The sequence below is a fragment of the Schistocerca americana genome, chromosome X (assembly GCF_021461395.2).
Source record: "Schistocerca americana isolate TAMUIC-IGC-003095 chromosome X, iqSchAmer2.1, whole genome shotgun sequence".
Classification (NCBI taxonomy): domain Eukaryota; kingdom Metazoa; phylum Arthropoda; class Insecta; order Orthoptera; family Acrididae; genus Schistocerca; species Schistocerca americana.
In genome coordinates this window covers 956,574,592-956,590,238 of record NC_060130.1, presented here as the reverse complement: position 1 = coordinate 956,590,238, position 15,647 = coordinate 956,574,592, and the positions used below count along the sequence as shown (strand labels likewise).

The following is a 15,647-nucleotide window of genomic DNA, read 5'->3' as shown; positions in this document are numbered from 1 at the left end:
AATGCACGGCCTGTGGCGGAGTGGTTACATGACAATACCATCCCTGCAATGGATGCCTGCAGAGAGTCCTGACCTGACTCCTATAGAACACCTTTGGGATGTTTTGGAACGCCGACTTCATGCCAGGCCTCACTGGCCAACATCAATACCTCTCCTCAGTACAGCACTCTGTGAAGAATGGGCTGCCATTCCCCAAGAAACCTTCCAGCACTTGATTGAATGTATGCCTGTGAGAGTGGAAGCTTTCATCAAGGCTAAGGGAGGGCCAACACCATATTGAATTCCAGCATTACTGATGGAGGGCACCATGAACTTGTAAGTCATTTTCAGCCACGTGTCCAGATACTTTTGATCACATAGTGTACATACCCTCCCCCCCATGAACCATAGACCTTGCCGTTGGTGGGGAGGCTTGCTTGCCTCAGCGATACAGATAGCCGTACCGTAGGTGCAACCACAATGGAGGGGTATCTGTTGAGAGGCTAGGCAAATTTAAAACAAGAAATGGATAGGTTAAAGTTGGATGTAGTGGGAATTAATGAAGTTCGGTGGCAGGAGGAACAAGACTTTTGGTCAGTGAATACAGGGTTATAAATACAAAATCAAATAGGAGTAATGCAGGAGTAGGTTTAATAATGAATAAAACAATAGGAATGCGGGTAAGCTACTACAAACAGCACAGTGACTGCATTGTTGTGGCCAAGACAGACACCAAGCCCACGCCTATGACAGTAGTACAAGTCTATATGCCAACTAGCTCTGCAGATGACGAAGAAATTGAAGAAATGTATGATGAAATAAAAGAAATTATTCAGATAGTGAAGGGAGACGAAAATTTAATAGTCATGGGTGACTGGAATTCGATAGTAGGAAAAGGAAGAGAAGGAAATGTAGTAGGTGAATATGGATTGGGGGTAAGAAATGAAAGAGGAAGCCGCCTTGTAGAATTTTGCACAGAGCATAAGTTAATCATAGCTAACTCTTGGTTCAAGAATCATAAAAGAAGGTTGTATACATGGAAGAATCCCGGAGATACTAAAAGGTATGAGATAGATTATATAATGGTAAGACAGAGATTTAGGAACCAGGTTTTAAATTGTAAGACGTTTCCAGGGGAGATGTGGACTCTGACCACAATCTATTGGTTATGAACTGTAGATTAAAACTGAAGAAACTGCAAAAAGGTGGGAATTTAAGGAGATGGGACCTGGATAAACTGACTAAACCAGAGGTTGTACAGAGTTTCAGGGAGAGCATAAGGGAACAATTGACAAGCTTGGGGGAAAGAAATACAGTAGAAGAAGAATGGGTAGCTTTGAGGGATGAAGTAGTGAAGGCAGCAGAGGTTCAAGTGGGTAAAAAGACGAGGGCTAGTAGAAATCCTTGAGTAACAGAAGAAATATTGAATTTAATTGATGAAAGGAGAAAATATAAAAATGCAGTAAATGAAGCAGGCAAAAAGGAATACAAACGTCTCAAAAATGAGATCGACAGAAAGTGCAAAATGGCTAAGCAGGCATGGCTAGAGAACAAATGTAAGGATGTAGAGGCTTATCTCACTAGGGGTAAGATAGATACTGCCTACAGGAAAATTAGAGAGACCTTTGGAGAAAAGAGAACCACTTGTATGAATATCAAGAGCTCAGATGGAAACCCAGTTCTAAGCAAAGAAGGGAAAGCAGAAAGTTGGAAGGAGTATATAGAGGGTCTATACAAGGGCGATGTACTTGAGGACAATATTATGGAAATGGAAGAAGATGTAGATGAAGATGAAATGGGAGATATGATACTGCGTGAAGAGTTTGATAGAGCACTGAAAGACCTAAGTCAAAACAAGGCCCATAGACAACATTCCATTAGAACTACTGACAGCCTTGGGAGAGCCAGTCCTGACAAAACTCTACCATCTGGTGAGCAAAATGTATGAGACAGGTGAAATACCCTCAGACTTCAAGAAGAATATAATAATTCCAATCCCAAAGAAAGCAGATGTTGACAGATGTGAAAATTGCTGAACTATCAGTTTAATAAGTGACGGCTGCAAAATACTAACGCAAATTCTTTACAGACGAATGGAAAATCTGGTAGAAGCCGACCTCGGGTAAGGTCAGTTTGGATTCCGTAAAAATATGGAAACACGTGAGGAAATAGTGACCCTACGACTTATTTAGAAGCTAGATTAAGAAAAGCCAAACCTACGTTTCTAGCATTTGTAGACTTAGAGAAAGCTTTTGACAATGCTGACTGGAATACTCTCTTCCAAATTCTGAAGGTGGCAGTGGTAAAATACAGGGAACGAAAGGCTAATTACAATTTGTACAGAAACCATGTGGCAGTTATAAGATTCGAGGGACATGAAAGGGAAGCAATGGTTGGGAAGGGAGTGAAACAGGGTTGTAGCCTCTCCCCGGTGTTGTTCAATCTGTATATTGAGCAAGCAGTAAAGGAAACGAAAGAAAAATTTGGAGTAGGTATTAAAATCCATGGAGAAGAAATAAAAACTTTTAGGTTAGCCGATGACATTGTAATTCTGTCAGAGACAGCAAAGGACTTCGAAGAGCAGTTGAACGGAATGGACAGTGTCTTGAAAGGAGGATATAAGAAGAACATCAACAAAAGCAAAATGAGAATAATGGAATGTAGTCGAATTAAGTCAGGTGATGCTGAGGGAATTAGATTAGGAAATGAGACACTTAAAGTAGTAAAGGAGTTTTGCTATTTGGGGAGCAAAATAACAGATGATGGTCAAAGTAGAGAAGATATAAAATGTGGACTGGCAATGGCAAGGAAAGCGTTTCTGAAGAAGAGAAATTTGTTAACATCGAGTATAGATTTAAGTGTCAGGAAATCATTTCTGAAAGTATTTGTATGGAGTGTAGCCATGTATGGAAGTGAAACATGGATGATAAATAGTTTGGACAAGAAGAGAATAGAGCTTTCGAAATGTGGTGCTACAGAAGAATGCTGAAGATTAGATGGGTAGATCACATAACTAATGAGGAGGTACTGAATAGGATTGGGGAGAAGTGGAGTTTGTGGCACAACTTGACTAGAAGAAGGGATTGGTTGGTAGGACATGTTCTGAGGCATCAAGGGATCACCAATTTAGTATTGGAGGACAGTGTGGAGGGTAAAAATCATAGAGGGAGACCAAGAGATTATATTTATGCCAGGAAGATGGGGGGGGGGGGGGGGCAGCAAGTTACCTCAGGTTTAGGCCAGGAAGGTTATGGAAGTGAAGGATGTGCTGTAAGAGCTCTCCCATATGTGCAGCTCATAAAAGCTGGTGGTGGTTGGGAGGATCCAGATGGCATGGGTTGTGAAGTCTTCAAGGTTGTGCTCTGCTGCATGTCATGCCACTGAGTGTTCCTCCTTGGTTTTGGCAACAGTTTGGCAGTGGCCATTCATTCAAGTTGACAGCTGGTTGGTTGTTATACCAATGTAAAACACAGTGCAGTGGTTACAGCAGAGCTGTTATATAACATGTCTGCCTTCATAGGTGGCATGGCCCTTGATGAGGTAGAGGATAAGCCTGTGATGAGACTAGAGTAGTTGGTGCTGGGTGGGTGGATAGGGCAAATCTTGCATCTGTGTCTTCCACAGGGGTATGATCCTGTAGCAGGGGATTGGACGTGGGAGTGGCCTAGGGATGGGCTAGGATACTGTGGAGGTTGGTGGATGGCAGAAGGGAGTAGTATCTTGGGTAGGATGTCCCTCATTTGAGGACATGATGATAGATAATGAAAGCCCTGCCAGAGGATGCAGTTCTGTCATCCAGTTCAGATGGTATTGGATGACAAGTGGGCACTTCTTTGTGATTGATTCTTGGGATGTATGTGAGGATCAGGTGTGTGTGAAGATCAGCATGGGAGATCTCTTTATGAATCAGGTCTGCCTGTCAGTTAAGGCCTTTGTGAATCTTTCAGCATACTGCAGGAGGGAGTTGTCATCACTGCAAATGCATCTGCCCGGCATGGCCAGGCTATATGGAAGGGATTTTTTGGTGTGGAAGAGGTGGCAGCTGTCAAAGTGCAGGTATGATGTGGACTGAGGTGTGGACAGAGCCATCTGAGAGGAGATCAACATTTAGGAAGGTGGTACGATGAGTGGAGGAGGGCCAGGTGAAGTGGATGGGAGAGAAGGTGCTCAGGTTGTGGAGGAATGAGGAGAAGGTATCTGGACCTTGGGTCCAGATTATAAAGATGTCATCAATAAACCTGAACCAGGCCAAGGGTTTGGGGTTTTGATTAGTTGGTTGGTTGGTTGATTTGGGGGGAGGGGACCAAACAGCAAGGTCATTGGTCCCATCTGACTTGGGAGGGATGGAGAAAGAAGTCAGCCATGCACTTTTGAAGGAACCATCCCAGCATTTGCCTGAAGAAACTTATGTAAATCACAGAAAACCTAAATCAGGATTGCCTGATGCAAGTTTGAACTTTCGTCCTCCCAAAAGTGAGTACAGCATGCTAACCAGTGCATCACTTTGCTCGGTGGGGTTTTGTGAAACTAGGAATGTTTCCTGTAGGAGCCCCATGAAGAAGTTAGCATAGGAGGGTGCCCATGGCTGTGCCATGAATTTGTTTGTATACCTTCCCCTCAAAGTTGAAGTAGTTATGGGTTAGTATGTAGCTGGTTAGGTGTATTGGCATGAAGTGCTGGGTCTGGAATCTGCAGGGCAATGGGAAAGATAGTGTTCAATCCCAGAAATGCTATGGACATGAGGGATATTGGCGTATAGGTAGGTTGCATCAACAAGTGACAAGTAGGGATCTGGGAGGTAAGGGTGTTGGGGATGGTGGAGAACCAGTGCAGGAAGTGTTTGGTATCTTTAATGTGGGAGGCTAGGTTTTGTCCAAAGTGCAGAAAGTGGTTGGTATCTTTAATGTGGGAGGCTATGTTTTGTTCAAAATGTACCCTCCCACATTAAAGATACCAATCACTTTCTGCACTGGCCATCCCAACAACCTTACCTCCTGGATCCCTAATCGTCACTGTTGATGAAACCTTCCTATACACCAGCATCCCTCATGCCCATGGCCTTGCCTTGATTGAACACCACCTACCCCATCACTGCAGATTCCTGACCCACTACATCATTCCTTGTACATGTAACCAACTACATCCTAGCCCATAACTACTCCACCTTTGAAGGGAAGCATACAAACAAATTCATTGTACAGCCATGGGCACCCGCATGACACCTCCTATGCCAACCTCTACATGGGCCTCCTACAGGAAACATTCCTAGCTTCCCAAAACCCAAACCCCTGGTCTGGTTCAGGTTTATGGATGACATCTTTATAATCTGGACCCAAGGCCTGGATACCTTATCCTCATTCCTCCAGTACCTCAACACCTTCTTTCTCATTCACTCCACCTGGTCCTCCTCCACCCATTGTGCCATTTTCCTAAATGTTGATCTTCTCCTCTCAGATGACATTGTCCACACCTTGGTTCACATCATTCCCACCAATCACCAAGAGTACCTGCACTTTGACAGCTGCCACCCCTTCCACACTAAAAAATCCCTTTCATGCAGCCTGGCCACTCCTGGTAGATGAATCTGCAGTGATGAGAACTCACAAACACAGTAGGCTGAAGGTTTCAAAAAGGCCTTAACAGACATGCAATACCCTCCAGTTCTGATTCAAAACATATCTCCCACACCATATCCTCACACACACCTGATCCTCACATACATCCCAAGAATCAATTGCAAAGAAGTGCTCCCTTGTCATCCATTACTACCCCGGACTCGAATGACTGAACCACATCGTCTGTCAGGACTTTCATAATCTATCATTATGCCCTGAAATGAGGGACATCCTACCCAAGACACTTCCAATCCCTCCCAAAGTGGTGTTCTGCCATCCACCCAATCTCCACAATATCTTAGTCCATCCCTATGCTACTCCCACCCCAAATCCCCTGCCACAGCGATCACATCCCTGTGGAAGACTCAGATGCAAGATTTGCCCAATCCACCCACCCAGCACCAACTACTCTAGTCCCCTCACAAGCTCATCATACCCAATCAGGGACCTGGCCCCCCTGTGAAAGCAGACATGTTATATACCAGCTGTGCTGCAACAATTGCACTGTGTTTCAGATTGGTATGACCACCAACCAGCTGTCAACTTGAATAAATGGCTACACCGCCAAACTGTTGCCAAAAACAAGGTGGACCACCCAGTGGCACGACGTGCAGCAGAGCACAACATTGGAGATTTCATTGGGTGCTTCACAACCCATGCCATCTGGATCCTCCCAACCACCATGAGCTTATGGGAGCTATCACCCTTACAGCACATCCTTTGCTCCCATAACCTTCCTGGCCTAAACCTGAGGTAACTTGCTGCCCCCATCCCCCCACCTAATAGTGTGTGTGTGTGTGTGTGTGTGTGTGTGTGTGTGTGTGTGTGTGTGTGTGTGTGTTTTTGTACACCATCCCCTGCCCCAGGAGCCCCGTCCAATATGTGTCTCGCATCAGCTAGTTGTGTGCTCGTATCTCGTAGCCTACTCTAAAAATCCCGTGCCCGACTGTCTGCCACCTGCCCCCATACCTGCACCCACTCTCCCACAAGCCACTTTCCCCCAACCCCCCCCCCCCCTTGCCTCCTGCCGCCTGCCTCTCTCCATCCCTCACCCCACACCCCCATCTCACCCCCCTTAATGTCTGTAAAGAATCACTATGGTGGTAAGCATCACCTTCCTATCAAAGCGGTGGTTGTGGGTGTGAAAAAGAAGTGTATTGCAACAAACTTTAGACATAATTACAAATCTACACTCCTGGAAATGGAAAACAGAACACATTGATACCGGTGTGTCAGACCCACCATACTTGCTCCGGACACTGCGAGAGGGCTGTACAAGCAATGATCACACGCACGGCACAGCGGACACACCAGGAACCGCGGTGTTGGCCGTCGAATGGCGCTAGCTGCGCAGCATTTGTGCACCGCTGCCGTCAGTGTCAGCCAGTTTGCCGTGGCATACGGAGCTCCATCGCAGTCTTTAACACTGGTAGCATGCCGCGACAGCGTGGACGTGAACCGTATGTGCAGTTGACGGACTTTGAGCGAGGGCGTATAGTGGGCATGCGGGAGGCCGGGTGGACGTACCGCCGAATTGCTCAACACGTGGAGCGTGAGGTCTCCACAGTACATCGATGTTGTCGCCAGTGGTCGGCGGAAGGTGCACGTGCCCGTCGACCTGGGACCGGACCGCAGCGACGCACGGATGCACGCCAAGACCGTAGGATCCTACGCAGTGCCGTAGGGGACCGCACCGCCACTTCCCAGCAAATTAGGGACACTGTTGCTCCTGGGGTATCGGCGAGGACCATTCGCAACCGTCTCCATGAAGCTGGGCTACGGTCCCGCACACCGTTTGGCCGTCTTCCGCTCACGCCCCAACATCGTGCAGCCCGCCTCCAGTGGTGTCACGGCAGGCGTGAATGGAGGGACGAGTGGAGACGTGTCATCTTCAGCGATGAGAGTCGCTTCTGCCTTGGTGCCAATGATGGTCGTATGCGTGTTTGGCGCCGTGCAGGTGAGCGCCACAATCAGGACTGCATACGACCGAGGCACACAGGGCCAACACCCGGCATCATGGTGTGGGGAGCGATCTCCTACACTGGCCGTACACCACTGGTGATCGTCGAGGGGACACTGAATAGTGCACGGTACATCCAAACCGTCATCGAACCCATCGTTCTACCATTCCTAGACCGGCAAGGGAACTTGCTGTTCCAACAGGACAATGCACGTCCGCATGTATCCCGTGCCACCCAACGTGCTCTAGAAGGTGTAAGTCAACTACCCTGGCCAGCAAGATCTCCGGATCTGTCCCCCATTGAGCATGTTTGGGACTGGATGAAGCGTCGTCTCACACGGTCTGCACGTCCAGCACGAACGCTGGTCCAACTGAGGCGCCAGGTGGAAATGGCATGGCAAGCCGTTCCACAGGACTACATCCAGCATCTCTACGATCGTCTCCATGGGAGAATAGCAGCCTGCATTGCTGCGAAAGGTGGATATACACTGTACTAGTGCCGACATTGTGCATGCTCTGTTGCCTGTGTCTATGTGCCTGTGGTTCTGTCAGTGTGATCATGTGATGTATCTGACCCCAGGAATGTGTCAATAAAGTTTCCCCTTCCTGGGACAATGAATTCACGGTGTTCTTATTTCAATTTCCAGGAGTGTATATGAAACCCTTTCTCGCTGACAACCCCCCCACCCCTCCCTCCCCGCCCACAAAAAAGTTAACAACTTACGACATTCTCGCCGTTCATGCAGTGAAACTGCTGCATATGATATGATGTTTTAATTTAGTACTTCTTTACTACTAAGTGTATTCATGACATATTTTGTAGACAGTTTTCACATATAGCACTGAAAGTACCAGCAAAATTGTCATTGTAGGAAACATAGTTCAGAAGACACCAGCCCTGCCCAGGACCCTTGCCCAGTTTGTGTTCCCACATCAGCTAGTTGTGTGCTGTTATGTCATACCCTAGTCTACGAAATCGTGTGCCCTGCCACCTGCAACCTGACTTCTCTATCTGCACCCCTAACTAGCCCACAGACAGCTCCCCACTGTCCCACGAGCAGGTACACACTTGCCCCCAACCCCCTCCCTGCCTTCTGCCTCTCTCTGTCCTTCACCACACAGCCCCATCTCAACCCATTACACTCGCCATGGGCCAGAAAAGAGCTGGCAGTCAACTGAGCATAATGTAGGGAGACGTGTGTGTGTGTGTGTGTGTGTGTGTGTGTGTGTGTGTGTGTGTGTGCGCGCGTGCGCATGAGTATGTTTTTCGTACACGTTTGAAAATTGAAATGCATTCCAAAAGCTAGTCGAGCTCTGTACCTTGTGTTTGTGTACCTATCAATGACGCAGTGCTTCTTCATTTCAATGAATCATCTCCTTTACTCCTAAATAATTTGTAATACATACTTTTTTGTAACATGTATGGATTCACCATGTGGCTGTCTTTAACAAGCACATGTTCAATAATTTTCCTCATACAGTATGTGACGTCAGACAGTGATACAAACGTTTATCTATGTATAATGAATATTTTAAGTCCTAAATATCTATGCTTTTTTAATACGTTATCTACTTCGTTCAGCTGAACCAGCTCTCAGTTTAAGCTCACACTTTTTTACGTAGAGGGCCTATTTTACTTAACCGATGTTTATTTAAGAAAACGGCAGGTTCTGTCCTTTCCATTGTAGCCGTATTCTTCTCATAAAGGTGCGTTTCTTTTTCAAGATGGTAGTAATTTATAAAGAGTAAAAATGAAAAAGTCATCTTCAGAAATATTCTTCACTCATTGTTTAACTATGTTAGCTGTACTCTTACCACTGTACTACTGCTTGGTTGTAACACATACCAAGTGTGCCTGCAAGTCCTAGTGCCCTTACATGGGACAAAACATTGTATTTTTTGTGCACTCTTTCCCACTTTTTTGGTAACTTCTAACCCTTGGTTTTCCTTGAGAATGTTTTAATACTATCAGCCCTTTGTTAGATTTCCTGTCATTGCTTTATACATTGTACTTTTACCCCCCCCCCCCCTCCCCCCCGAACTACTCATTCATTCAGATTAACTGTTGTTTTTATGTGAACAATGCATTGCAAATAGTTTGTATTTTACCATCTACTACTAATGTTGCACAAATTCCATTTCTCAACTGAATCTTGCCATCTGGCGACAGGCTCCATCAGCTATTTTTTCTGAAGCTGTTTATTGTAACCTGAACACTGGACGCACCGTGGTGTATATTCTTTTCTTATCATATTTTTAGGTTTACATTTAAATTTTTCTTTTATTATTTATATTTTAGAATAAGTCTGTTCAACTGTTTCCATTGTCTCAATAAAGTGATACTGTCCTCTGATGGCAAATGTTATCAGTTAAGCTTTGTAACATGACTCTGCTATCAGATAAGTTCTGGTAGTGACGAGTGATGCACATAGTTCCACACTCTACACAGAGGCTTTGTTCATGTTTTGGTATGTCTGTTCCTGCATTTTATGTAACACCTTTTGTAAAATTTATTCCGAGTGATATGCTGTTAATTATACAGGGTGATTATAGTTAAAGTTAAACTTTCAAACCGCTGTGGAAATAACACCACTTGTCAGAATGACGTCAAATTGCAATGGAATGTTACTGGAGTAGGGGGAAAATGTACGGCAGAAGAAAAATAAATAGTTACAAAATGTAGCAATAGATGGCGCTGTAAGCATCATAATTTAATAGTGGTCGACTACAGATGACAAATGAATCGTAAAACAATGCCTAATGTGTACGTTTGATGTTAAACAAACTGTACTACTCAGTGTGCACGGGTGTACACGTGTGATACTGTTAGTTACATAAGCCCATTCACCACAGAAAGGTCATATCACATTGAGTGGGAAAAATTGGTTTTTAATTGTCCTGAGGCCAAAAACCACATAAAAAGCATAACTCACATCAGTTTTTAACTGTCCTGAAGCCAAAAACCGCATAAAAATCATCAATCAAAAGCAAATCGGATTATTAATTTCTATGTGACTGACACAAAATATGTTCAATATGCTGTCCACCGTTTTCTGCAGCAAGTTGTAATCGAGAAACAGCATGTTCCACAACTGATCGAAGTGTTTCCAGGGTCACATTCAGAATGTGTTGTGTAATGCATGCTTTCAATGCAGCTAAGTTTGCAATCAGAACACTGAACACAATACCTTCCAGTCATGCGGATTAAGATCAGGTAATCAGGATGGCCAGGCTGTAAGGAAATGGTGGCTGATAATTCTAGTATTTCTGGAATGCCACTTCAGCAGCCACTTAACTGGATTTGCAATGTGCGTAGGTACGCTATCTTATCTTGCATAAAAATTATCCCATCCACATATCCACTCTTTTGGAAAGCTGGAATGATGTGGTTATGCAAAAGACACTTGTAGCGCTTACCAGTGACGGTACAAGTGACAGGACCGGAAGCATCTGTCTCTTCGAAAAAATATGGCCCAATGATAAATGATACCGTAAACCCGCACCACACAGTGACTTTTTCAGGATGAAGTGGTACTGGTTGATTTGCATGTGGATTTTCCGTTGCCTACATTTGACAGTTCTGTGTATTGGCATATCCTGTCGGATGGAAGTGGGCTTTGTCTGTCCACAAAATCTTCCACGGCCAATCGTTGTTCACTTTCATGGGAGCACGAAAGTCTAAAGCAAAGGTCTCTCTTGCTGGCAGGTCAACAGGAAGCAACTTGTGCACATGGGTAATTTTGAATGGATAGCAAAGAAGGATGTTTCCTAGGATTTTATGCACCGTGCTCACAGGTATGTCCAATGTTTGGGCAATTCTCTGTGCATTACAATTTTCCACAGCACCACTCGTCTCCTCCTGCACTGCTGTGGCCATTGCTTCCACTGACGTCAAATCAATTCGTTTCCTCCCTCTACCAGGTTGCTCACCAAAAGAGCCTGTCGTTTTGAATTTCTGAATCATTTTCTCCAGACCCACAGCAGTCATAGGACTAACACCTTTTTTCAAACCCTTCCATGTCCAGAACTTCTGTAGAATGATGTGCACACTTTCATCATTCTTGTAATACAGCTTTACAAGCAGAGCGTGATCCTTCATGGAGACAGTCATGGCAAACATCGCAGACGTGAAAGGAAGAAAAGCCATGAACCCGGTGCGTTTATAACAACTTCAATGAGTTGTGTTGTGTGGCGGCGGGTGGAAATTAAGTTATTATAAATGTAGCATGTAATGTAGAAACACTGCATTTCCCGGCCAATGCACCATATGTGGGGCGGCTGGTGGAAATTTAATGTTGTATAAATGTTCCTATTATTTACGCTGTTGTTTTGCCATTCTCAACACTGGCTCTCTAACTACAATTTTGGCAACCAGAAAGTGATTAGCAAAACATGAAGCCTGTAATTAGAATTCCTAGTGCCCACTTCATCTGAAAAATACTCTTATAGCTACAGCTTAAAGCTCTGAGGAGTTAGGAGATTGTCTGGGATTCATAATCAAAAACAATCGTGGAAAAAACTTTCTCTATATTCTGAAAGTCACAGATCAAAAAAAAAAAAAAAAAAAAAAATCCACACAATCTGACTAACAGAGCAGTTCAGAGTCTAATGCGCTGATGCAACTATAACTGTCCAAATTAAATGTTTAAGTGAATGCTCGCCATAATTTGATGATAATGTTCATCAAACGCCACGCTAAATAATGGTAGAATGTCCGTTCCGCGACGGCACGTGAAAATACGACATACGCAAACTGAAGATAGATAATTAAAGTCATCCCATAATTAACATTTTACTCGAAAATGATTTCATGGTTACACGTATCCCGAGTAACTTAATACGGCATCCGAGGCTGTTTATAGCAATGATACCGACGCAACGTGACTCCCGACACAGATGGTGTGCTATTCAGCGTCTGGAGAGAACTGGGGCCTTACTTTCTCCGTACCGTGTGACTCACGTGCAATTCCCTGCATGATTTAAAGCAGGTTAAGCAGGTCAACTGCTGTTCCTGCGTCTTGGAATCTCTAGATAGATGTGGTCCTCACTTTGTTGTAGGTCTTCTCGTATTCACAAATGTTGGTCGTCCTCTCTGGCTGCATGGAATTATTCCAGCAACCGGTCTGGCCATCTGGTCGCTGGACGCCAGTGGAGTTGGTTTCCCAGTCCACTGACCAGCGGGTTCCTGGATGTCCTCGCTGACTTGTAGAAGTTCCGTGCGAGCGCGCGGAAGCAGCGCTTCAGCATCGGAACTCCCGCGATGTCGTGAAGCATACGGGTGTCGTAGTCCCTTGGTAGGTGGAGCGCCAGCCGAAGGGCTTTGTTCTGCACCCGTTGCAGCGTCTGGACGTGTGTGTCGGCGGCATTTCCCCACACCACGGCCGCGTACTCCAGCACTGGCCTGATTAGTGCTAGGCAGAGCGTGAGGCCGCAGTGGAGGGGCAGTGTCGTCGTGGGGTTGAGGAGGGGGTAGAGCGAGCGCATCCGTCCAAGCGCCCGGCCCCTCAGCTTCCTGATGTGTGGACCCGAGGTCAGGCGTCGATCCAAAGTGACGCCGAGGTACTTTCCAGTACGCGACCACGGGATGTGGCGTCCCACGATCCGCACTTGCGGCAGCGCGTCGGGTATGCGGCGGCGAGTAAACACCACCGCCTGGCTCTTCCCGGCGTTGAACTTGAGCCGCCATTTGGTGGCCCAGGCTCCAATCTCATTGCAGGCGAGCTGCAGGCGGCGGCGCATCAGCTGCGCGCTCATGCTGCGCGTGTACAGCGCGGTGTCACCGGCGTAGAGCGCCAGATGAACCCTCGGCGTCGTCTTCGGGACGTCGGCAGTGAAGAGGGAGTACAGCAGGGGGCCAAGGACGGACCCCTGCGGCACTCCGGCACGTATGTGGCGCGCCGTTGACATGCCGCCGTCTGCACGCACATGGAACGTGCGCCCTCGCAGGTAGGACTGGAGAAGGCGGACGTGCGACACGGGCACCCCCTGTACCAGCAGCTTATACAGGAGGCCGTCGTGCCACACGCTATCAAAGGCCTTGGAGACGTCGAGGAGTACCGCCCCAAGGTACTCGCGACGCTCCAGGGCCCCCATCGCCTGCTCCACCAGTCGCAGTAGTTGGTGCTGCGTCGAATGCCCACTGCGAAAGCCAAACTGCTCGTCAGGAAGCAGGCCTTCTTCTCTGACGTGGCGCTGTAGCCGTTTGGCGAGTATCCTCTCGAAGGTATTCGAGAGGGAGGGCAATAGGCCTATCGGGCGATAGTTCTGCGCCAGCCTGGGGTCCTTGCCAGCCTTCGGAATGGCGACCACCTCTGCGTGTTTTCACGCGTCGGGGTATGTGCCGGTGCGGAGGATGGCGTTGAAGATCGCTGAGACGATACGCACTGCTTCCGGTGGCAGCTTCTTCAGCAGTGCGTTGTCGATCTTGTCGCAACCCCCCGCCTTCCTGGGCTGTAGGAAGTCGAGGTGGTGTTGCACTTCCTCTGCAGTGGTTGGCTCGATGACGTCGTCCGCCTCCTGATGGGTCAGGTACAGCGGAAGACGCTCTTGCACCTCCTGGATGGTCTCTTCGTCGACCACATCGTCCACAGTGGAGAAGTTCTCGGTGAAGGTGTCCGCGAGCACGCTGGCCTTCATGTCCGGCTCTGCGGCGACTTCGCGGCCAACTTGAAGCGGCGGGATGCGCTGCCCCTTGCGCAGAAAGCTCCTGGTCACGGCCCAGGCACTTCCGTCATCGATCCTGAGCGTGGCTATTTTGCCAGCCCAGACCCGATTACGGTGGTGGCCGACGGCCGCCGAAATCTCCCGCCGCAAGCGGTTTAGCAGCCGCTTGGTGGCGGGGTTTCTCGTGATCTGCCACTCACGAAAAACCCGGTTCTTCTCCCTGATCAACGCCAAGATATCCGGCGGAAGCTGTTTGGAGTTGTCCTTCGGCTTCCGCGGTCCTCACGGCGCTGCTGCATCTGCCGCCGCAAGTGTGTAGTGGGTGAATGCTGCTAGTGCTGCATACACCCCTCCTCGTCAGGATCAGGTGTGGCTGCGACCGTCTCCGCCAGGTGCTGCTGGAAGTGCACCCAGTCGGTGTTGAGGCGGGTGCTGCGGTGCTCAGGAGGCGCCATACCGTCTGTGTCCAGGTCGAAGATCACTGGCAGGTGATCGGAAGATAGGGCACAGCGAGTGCTCGCGATCGCGTTGTGTGCTCCCCCTTTCACAATCGCGATGTCGAGCACGTCGGCACGGCCGCCCGTCGGGTAGTGCGTCAGGTCGAAGGGACCCAGCACCACGGCGTCGTGGTCATTAACGACCCGGAGAAGCCGTCTGCCGCTGATGGTGGTGACCCTGGAGTTCCACTCCGGGTCGTTCTTATATATAAAGCCGCGGTGCGGACGGCGAAGGGAACGCCTGATCAAATCGGCTCTCCCAACTAGCCGCTGGGCTAGTAAAGCACCACTTCAGGTTCCGAATAAATCATAGCTTCTTTTGCTGATGGCAGGTGAAGCTCTCAGTTTAAATGCGCAATCAGCACACAGGTAAGTAATCATAATAAAAGTCTGACGTGGCTAAGTCAAATATTTTGGGCGAGAGAATTAATTTAATTACACTACACGCAGTAGACGAGCTCTGAACTTGCCCTTTGGAGATACGCTATCGCTATAGTTTTATAGTTATTCAATTGAAACTTCTCACATCTTTATGATTATAGCGGATCTCCATTCTACTTAAATTTAAACATCCTAGCCTTATTTATTCTCCTACTTAATCTATCTTGCTTCCTTAAGTTTTAAGACAAAAACCAGAAAATCATGAATTTTCACTAAAATTTTAATTTGTGAAATCCAAAGTACTGTTTCTATTAAATTATTATGAAAAAGGAATCTAAATACAAATTTTTAAGTCTCTAGCTCTTTTCTGTTGCGCCAATAATTTTTACAGAAAAACGTCCAAATTTCGAAAATGGTTAAAGTTATCGAACTGATATTCAACACATATTAATTTAGTATTACTCCTGACATGCTAGAACCGTTTCATGTTATTTGCTTGATTTTAAAAGTATTGCGCAACATTTATGACGTCAGAGCTAGTTACATCGGACT

General features: G+C 46.9%; 1 protein-coding gene across 7 annotated transcripts in view; it reads left to right on the top strand.

Moving 5' to 3' along the window:
• Positions 1-15,647, top strand: part of LOC124555721 (coiled-coil domain-containing protein 177) — a 293,273-nt gene that overhangs the window by 276,814 nt on the left and 812 nt on the right. The gene's annotated exons all lie outside the window — the stretch shown is intronic.